We start from the raw sequence: 9591 nt of genomic DNA, 5'->3' as shown, positions 1-9591 counted from the left end.
CTTACCTCCATACTATCTCTCTGGCCCCCAAATAGCCCCCAAGTAGTTCTTTTCTAATGATATACACATATATTTAACATAATAACTAGAAACAAAAACATAATTTTGCCGTTTAATAGCTTTATGTTTTTTTGTTTTGGGGCCATACCCGGCTGGTCTCAATGGCTGCTCCTGGCTCTCTGCTCAGATATTGCTCCTGGCAGGCATGGGGACCACATGGGATGCTGGGATTCAGACCACCATTGGTCCTAGGATAGCCACTTGCAAAAAAAAAGCCCTACCACTGTGCTATCTCTCTGGCCCCAGCTTTATTTTTTTTTTAACTAGATTGATAAAAACTTGTAAAATGAGGATTTTAATAATAATATAATGTTTTAGTGGTGATGAATGCTTCCCATGAATAGTATGTTGAGTGTACTCAAAATTATTCTATAAAATATGAGTAATTTTGGGCCCAGAGAGATAGCACAGCGGTGTTTGCCTTGCAAGCAGCCGATCCAGGACCAAAGGTGGTTAGTTCAAATCCCAGTGTCCCATATGGTCCCCCATGCCTGCTAGGAGCTATTTCTGAGCAGACAGCCAGGAGTAACTCCTGAGCACTGCCAGGTGTGGACCAAAAATCAAAATATATATATATATATATATATATATGAGTAATTCAATATATATATATATTCAATATATATATATATATATATATATATATATATATATATATATATGAGTAATTCAATAAAACTTGGTTCATAATGGGTACTGATAACTTTTAGAAAAAGTAGTTGGTTTTAGAAAGGTCTAATAAAACCCCATTCCTATTGAAGTGGAGCTATTAAGTTGTCCCATCTCTGAGCTTTATAGTTCAGAAAATAGAATAATCTTTATGGCCCTGTCCTCAAATTAACTTCATGTTTATGCCTGGTTATGTTGCAAAGGGTAAATTTGCTTTTGGACTGCTAGAAAAAGTGGATTTGTTGACCAAAAGTCACACGGAAGAATGCTTCACATCATTAATCATCAGAGAGATGCAAATCTAAACAACAATGAGGTATTATCTTACACCACAGAGACTGGCACACATCATTAAGATGAAGAACTACCATTGCTGGCATGAATGTGGGGAGAAAGGATCTCTCATTCACTAGTGGTTAGAATGTAGACTGGTCCAGCTTTTCTGCAAAACAAAATGGATATTTTTTCAAAAATTAGCAATTAAACTCTATGTAATCCATAATGCCATCCCTAGGGATATGCCCTAGGAACATGCACACACACACACACAAAACATTCAGGAAAGCCCTCTATAGTCCTATGTTCAATGCAGCACTATTTACAATAGCCAGAATCTGGAAACAACCCAAGTGTCTAAGAACATTAGAACGATAAATGACTGGGGCCGGTGAAGTGGCACTAGAGGTAAGGTGTCTGCCTTCCAAACGCAAGCCAAGGAAGGACCGCAGTTGGATCCCCTGGCTTCCCATATGGTCCCCCCAAGCCAGGGGCAATTTCTGAGTGCTTAGCCAGGAGTAACCCCTGAGCATCAAACGGGTGTGTGGCTGAAAAACCAAAAAAAAAAAAAAAAAAAGATAAATGACTAAAGAAATGGTGGTACATCTACACAATGAAATACTATGCAGCTGTTAGGAAAAATGAAGTTGTGGATGGATGGATATGGAGAATATTATGTTGAATAAAATGAGTCAGAAGAAGAGAAATAGGCATCGAATATTCTCACTTATTTCTGGTATATAAGAAAAATGAAAGATAGTATCCCAATAATAATATCCCAAAACAATAGAGATTAGGGCCAGGAGGACCAGTTCATGATAGGAAGCTAGCCACAATCAGGGTTGAATCCAATTAAGATAGAAAAGTGTGTACTATGACCATGATAGTTAGATTTGATCACTCTAGACAAGAACTGAGTGCTAAAAGAGGATAAAGTGATATGCATGATACTCCTGCAGTATCAATAGTGAAAAACACAGTGTCAAAAAGGGAAAAAATGAGAGAAAGAGAGACAGAGACAGAGAGAGAATAGAGAAGTAAATTGCCTGTTCTAAAAGCAGATAAGATGGAATGGGAGAGAAACCAGATATTGGCGGTGGAAAATGAGCACTGGTGAAAGTGATGGATATTCTATGCCTAAAATTTAATCGTGAACAATTTTGTAACCATAATGCTTAAGAAAAATAATTAATGGGGCCAGAGTGATAGTACAGTGGGTAGGGCATCTGCCTTGCATGTGATTGACCCGGGTTTGATCCTCAGCATCCCATATGATCCTCTGAGCCTGCCAGGACTGAATTCTGAGAGCAGAATCAAAAATAATCTATGAGTAAGGGTGTGCCCCCCAAAAAATTAATTTAAAAATATATTTGTGTGGAATTATAGTAAGATACTGTTGAAGGAAAATGAAGAGGAATGTATAGTGCTCAGAGATAATGTAGATACCCTTCCTAGAGTCTAGAGGGGTCTCAAACTAGTGGCCCGCAGACCGCAAATGGCCCTCCGTACATTTTGTAGCCCTGCCCTAAAGGAATCTTTGTTTTGTTTTGTTTTAGTTCTTTGGGTCACACCCTCCAATGTTAAAGGCTTACTACTGACTTGGCACTCAAGGATCACCCCGACTTTGCCTCCTGAGGCCCCCAGGTAAATTGAATTTGAGACCCCTGAATTTATTTTGAAACCTACTTTAGATTTGTGACAATCTATACATTATAGATTGCTACAGGTTGAATACAGAGGCTAATCCCTCAGTGTTCATAGAAGCAACATTCTTCTCCCAATTTATTTTTCTCCCTCTGTCTCCCCTTTACATCTCAGGGTTTCTGGCAGCTTAATTTGACAGAACTCATGAATAACAGCAACAAGGTGATGCTGTGGCATTTTCCTGTCATAGAACTGGTGTATATGCAGGTTCTTGAAAAGATGAATGTAAATTTCACAAAGAAAGGGGAAATCTATGCATGGGAGCATTTTGTATAGTCATTAAAATGATGACTGTTGGAGAAATGGCAAGGAGAGAGGCTTGGCTGGCAGTGATCAAGAGAACTTTCAATATAATCTACTTGATAGGACAAGTTTTTTTTAATTATGTATATTGATTAATGAAAAATGGGGAAAAGTTGTAGAAATGTGTATTAAAATTATAAGATTCAGAGGACAAAATATTTGAAGCAAAGAGAGAGGAAGAAAGAGAAAGAAAGAAGAAAAGAAAAAATTAAGGAGGTAAAGTAGAAAGGAAGGATTCCATAGCAGATGGTAGACTAGATCTGTGCACAAGTTGTTTGACCTGGGAGGTAGGTAGATGAAGCAGTAGAGCATATGCTCAGTATGTGTGAAACTCCTTTGAATCTCAGTACTACGTGGTTCCCTGAAAACCTATGTCTGACCCTGGTCATTCTCCATTTCTACCCCTGGAGTGCATACTCTATAAAAATATAAGTGAAAAGTGCTAAATAAACAAAGAAAAAATGTTGTGAAATAATTATAGGGTTGTGCTGTCCATGTATAACCATCTGTTTGAGTACATAGGGAAGAGGAAGAACTTAGGAAAGCACATAAGCATGTCAGAATAGTGAAACTCAGTGGTTTGAACATTTTGCATTAGTAGACCAATGCATGTGAAGATAGGAGAAAAATAAGGCAAAAATTAAAAGAAAAGTAAAATCATGTTTTGGGATACATTTTTCAATCTAGTATGAAATAAAATTTCTAGTGTTCAATTTAAAATAAACAGAAATCGAACAGTAAACAGAATTGTTAATACTAGAGCACCTTAAACTTTTGAGAATGTAAATTTTAATGCAGATAACTTAAAGGCAAAATCTTCTGTGATTGTTTCGCTCAATTATCTGATGGTGTGTCTGCAGTGTTATTTCAGAGAGACCAAGTGCATACTGTGTTACCTTCTTTATTTTTACTTTTGCTTTGTTTTGTTTGTTCTGGGTACTACCCGGTAGTGCTCAGGAATCACTTTAGACAGGGATGATGAGACCTGTGGAGGACCATAGTGGATTGAGCCTAGGCAGCATTATGCAAGGCAAGTGCCCTACCTGTTGTGCTATCATTATTTCAGCTTCTCTGTTTTTTTTTTATTTATTGCAAGAAAATGTATCACATAGTTGACATAGTTGATCATAATACGTTTCCAGATAAGTAAAAACAAAATATTGGAAAAAATAGAAAAAATATAAAGCAAGAGAAGAAATTTAAAAACAAAACAAAAAGTATAAAATAGCCAGTACATTTGTGAAATTTATTGCACCTCCAATAAAGTCATTACTACAATAGCAGAAGGTTAAATAACCTCTTATTATTAGCTGTCCATTCTGTTACATTGGTGCATTCCTATACGGATGGCAGCATCAAACAAATGAATTTGTCCAGAGATTCAAGGCACTGTTACTGATACTATGACTTTTAAGGGCATGTATTCAGCTGCCAGGTCTCCTGGAAGAAGAAAGATATGGGGAGAGAGTGCTCACCCTTGCTCTATAAGACTCTGGTAATATCAGTCCCCAAACCGATATACCTAAAGTTTGGTCGGATTGCTGTCCCCAAAGAGGACATTTGAAGAGGGCATTCATGAGGCAGGGCCATCACGAAAACAGTGTTTGTGGGGAATGAAGGCAGCATTCATGGCTTGGCCAGGACTTAGCCTGCTGTCGAGATGGCCAGCTTTCTGCTGTGTGGCACAGTGTGCTCATGATCTTTCATGGCTCAGTTTACATCTTATTCAAGAAAAGAGTGAGTCTATAGAGGTGACCTAGTTTGAACATTGTGACTGCATTTGTGGCCAGGGTTATAGCTGACAGGCTTCACAGAGGGAGCCCACATTCACTCCAATGAATTCCTGGTCACAACAGCCCCCAAAACTCACATATCTGAATGTTTGGTCAGATTGATGTCCCTGAAGGGAATTGTAGAGGGTCAGTGATGAGTAAAATCACCAGTAAAATGGTGATTTTGAGTGATAAAGGCAGTTTGGGGGCTTTGCCCACCCTCTCCTGAGATGGTCAGTTTTATGCTGCATGAGCTGGTGAACCCATGATCTATAATGGCTTAGTTTATATCTCATTCAAGAAAAGAGTGAGTCTAGGGAGTGGTTCAGTAAAATAAGTTGTCATATATGAAAACTGCATTTGTGGGAGAGGTTATAGCTGCCTCTGTGTTTTTTTAAATCAATAAAGGTCTGAAATGACTCATAAAAAATTTGGAGTTGAAAATATGATCATCAATTTAAGAGCTCTGCCACTTAGAGGTGGATATTCTTTTTCCAGTAGTATAAAAAACTGAGGTACTATAAACTTGTGAAAGAATACTTAATTTTTTTCTTTCTGTTGTGATACTGGTTACTTCTGATGGGGTTTGGGATTGCCCATATGGACCTTGGGATACCATATAGAGCCATACTATTGTATGCATACTATTGTATGCAAAGTATGCAGTCCACTTCATTGAGCTATCTTCCCACCCCTCAAAATTATGTGTATATTGACCTCTGTATATACTATCCTTACTGGAAATCCTGTCCTCTTTACTCACAATACTATATTTCCTGGCATACTGTGTGCTAAACAATACTGGAAAAGTTCTTCAAATCAAAATTTGAAAAACACTCATTTATTTAGTATATACAATATAGGAGGTTTATTTCTTTGTTTTTGTTGGTTTGGGGGGTTTATTTTAAATTGAGGTCTATCCCAGAAATGCTCAGGAGCTACTCAAGCAGTGTTCTAGAGCTCAGAATTTATTGTTATTCATAAATAACCCCAAAAGACTTATTTATGATTGCAAAAGTTATAAAGCCAAAGAAATGACAAGACTATATGGACCTCCTCCTATAAAATGAGTAACTCCAGAAAGAGGGTTTAATGTAGATTTTTTTGTCATTGTTGTTGTTTTTTGTTTGTTTGTTTTGTTTTGGGGCTACACATGTTGATGCTCAGAGGTCACTCCTGGCTATGTGCTCAGAAATCGCCCCTGGCTTGGGGGACCATATGGGACTCCGGGGGATCAAACTGTGGTCCATCCTAGGTTAGCGCGTGCTAGGCAAATGCACTACTGCTCCGGCCCTAATGTAGCTTTTTGCAGAATATGGACTAGAATAAATAAATCTAACCATTTGTAGATATTCATGCCTTTGTATTTAGTGGTAGAGGCTTTAGTACCTTTACTTTAAAAGTAAAATGCCTGCAAGTGCTTCCTACCAATGAGTTCACATGCCCAGTAGATGTCAGCATTCGACAATTCCCTAAAATTCTCCAGCCTGCCTTTTTATTTCTCCCTGCGACAGACTTTCTATTCAGCCATTTTCTCCATCCACCAAATGAATAGATGAGAAACTGCATGTCACTTAAAATAAGCACCTCATAGCTTAACATAAGACTCATGATGGGGAAAGAAGTTACATTATATGAGTTGCTGCTTTCCTTACCTATCATATTTTTTTTTTAATGTTGCCACTCATTTTTTGAGCTGTGTTATTTGTCATGTGAGTGTGGAATTTGACACAACAGAGAATGTAATTTCATTATCCTTTTTATTCCACTAAAACTGTGGGTGCTCTTTGGAATGCTTTCCATGCAAATGAAGCCCAAGCCAAGCAGGAATCAAAAGTATAACTTATACATACAATAGTCAAAAATGTTACCTAAATCCTCTTTTCTCTGGGGTCTAGTAACCCAAGGGATGTTACCAGTAGCCCAGAAATGTCTTAGTTCTTTAAATGTGTCTACTATCAGAATAACACAATAATTTTGAGAGATTTATCCGAATTAGTTAATATATTTATAACTACCAAGTGCACAACTTTCTGTTTTGTGGCCATATCCAGTGGTACTCAGGGCTAACTAAGTCCTGGTACTGTGTTCAAGGATGGCTCCTGCCAGGTGCAGAGGATCATTCATACGGGGTGTCAGAAATCCAGTCAATGTACTCTGCCCCCCCCCCCTTTTTGGATAGATTATTGATCCAATCAACAGTGTTTGTTCATCTTTCTTATAGGCAACAGAAAGGAACAGCCATGTGTGCCTACAATTTGGGAACATATACTATTCTATCTCTACATTATGAAAATGTATATTATATTTTTTCTACCATAAATAATTTTCACTTAAAACAGGCTTTTTTCTTTTCTCCATAGAGAATATTCAATTTAAAATCTATTTAAAATAAAGCCCTTACTTAACAGTATTTAAGCATGTCCTGGTATATTTCTCTTCTGCACATCACAGTTAAGTATTTTGAATGTCTTATTTATTTTTGTAGTTGTTTTGGTTTTGGTTTATTTTGTTTATTTGGGGGGACACACCTGATAGCACTTCAGGGGGTTACTCTGGCTCTGCACCCAGAAATCACTCCTTGAAGGATTGAGGAACCTCTGGGAAGCTGGGGATCAAACCTGAGTCTGCCATGAACAATGCAAACACCCTACCCACTGTGCTATAGCTCTGGTCCCCTGTATGCCTTATTCTGCACCATGATAGCTTTAAAAGAATAAAGTATGTTTTTGAAGTCAGTAGGAGTAGAGAAGAAAAGTGTGAAACTGGACACTTTATTAATAAGATTTTATAGTTGTTAACACCTCTGAATCAGTTTAATTGTTTTTCCCACTTGGAAATAAAGTAACCTTGGAAACAATCCATCCCTTTGACCCTCTTTTGGAATAAGGCAAGAAATGGAGATGAATTAACTTACCTATAAAAAAATTTCTACTGTAAAATCCAATATATTATCATGAAGTTTTTTTTTTTTTTGTGGTTTTTGGGTCACACCCGGCAGTGCTCAGGGGTTACTCCTGGCTCCATGCTCAGAAATTGCTCCTGGCAGGCACAGGGGACCATATGGGACGCTGGGATTTGAACCGATGACCTCTTGCATGAAAGGCAAACGCTTTACCTCCATGCTATCTCTCCAGCCCCCATTATCATGAAGTTTTAATACAATTCTCTTTACATACATAGAGTTTATTAAATGTCAATTTCTTAAATTGTATAAATATATCTTGGTTAAACGCTACTGTAGATTGCCCAGTATCTGTTTCAGAGTTTAATTTTATTATTTATAATTTAATTTTATAATTTAGTTTTAGGTAAACAATGAAAGGGAATTCAAGAACATTAAAATTTCCAATTTGCTTGCTTGGTCAGGCTAAAATGTATTATTAGAGAACATTTAAATGATATTGTGTAACAAAACAGTACTGTAAGACAGAATTTATAGTTATATTTGAGATCCAAAAAATTAAAGAATTACTTTGATTACATTGCATTTATTTTTACTAAAAATGGAACTTGATCTTTTTGCTTTTACTTGATATTTACTGGGTCATATAACATATTACCAGTATATTATATTTTACTTTCTATATATTCATAAATTCAGGTTATCATCCAATTAAGAAATGATGTAAACTATGATCAATTTTACTATATCAGTTGAAATTTATACTTTGTTTTCATGTGTGCATATATAGTGGTAGAATTTTCATTATATAATAACACTCTAACAATTAATGGCAAAGCTAAATATGGGAAATGTTCTACTTTAAGGTGTATAGAAATAAATTATAATTCAGACACATGGTTACCAAAGACCTAAATGAACATACAAAATAGCATTTAAGAACCTAAAAAGTAAATAGAAGTTGTCTCTTAAATCAATAATTCTTCGCCTTTAACATTTAACTACGTAAGTAAAAAGATATATGATTTGCTTATTATTAGCAAAGATTTTTTCCTTACAATGAGAAGACATTTATATTCTATAAGCACCAGATTTGGTACCAAAACATTGACAATCCTATTAGTTTACTCTATCATTAATGCACATTACCTTCAGTTTTAATAGTCTTGCTTAATTCATCTCCTTAAAATGTAATTGACCTAAAATTGATTCTTGCTTGCAGCTAGAAGATGAATATTTCAGGATTATAGATTTTCCATTATTGATCTTTTATGTTAAGAGGGATTTAATCATTTCAAAGCTAAACTATATAATAATTACTAAAAAAAAAAACTAAATTTTTTTGCAAGTTTAAAATGTCTGGTTTTAGTACATTGGTAACCGAAAGCCTAAAGCAAGATTGTCACTCTTTAGAAAGCTTTGTTTTTTCAATCTATTGTTATATATTTTGAACCTCATTTTCTTTTTAAATATAGGAACTTCATTCACTAATAGTGGAGCTCAGAAACCACTTACTTGAGTTTAGTATTTCAGTGCTAGGTCTAACCCTAGAATACTTTGCCTTTGTTTGTTTGTTTGTTTATTTTTTGCTACACCTAATAACGTTTAGGACTTACTCCTAATTCTGTGCTCATGCATCACTTCTGGAAAAATTAAGGAACCATACAGAAAGATTGGGATTGGACCTGGATTGGCTGCATGCAACCCATTGTACTATCATTCTGGCCCACAGCCTAGAAGTATTTAGGAGTATAGCACTGTGACTGTTCTGGTGGGTTTACCATATGAAACCAAAACTAAACTCTACTGTCAAAGCTTTGCACATGCTCTCCTATTGAAGTCATATCTCTACCCTGGTGTGTTTTTTTAATATTTGTGCAAACTCTGTATAATCCAATTTCT

The sequence above is a fragment of the Suncus etruscus genome, chromosome 4, assembly GCF_024139225.1.
Source record: "Suncus etruscus isolate mSunEtr1 chromosome 4, mSunEtr1.pri.cur, whole genome shotgun sequence".
NCBI classification, from domain to species: Eukaryota; Metazoa; Chordata; class Mammalia; order Eulipotyphla; family Soricidae; genus Suncus; species Suncus etruscus.
This window is presented reverse-complemented; position numbering follows the sequence as displayed.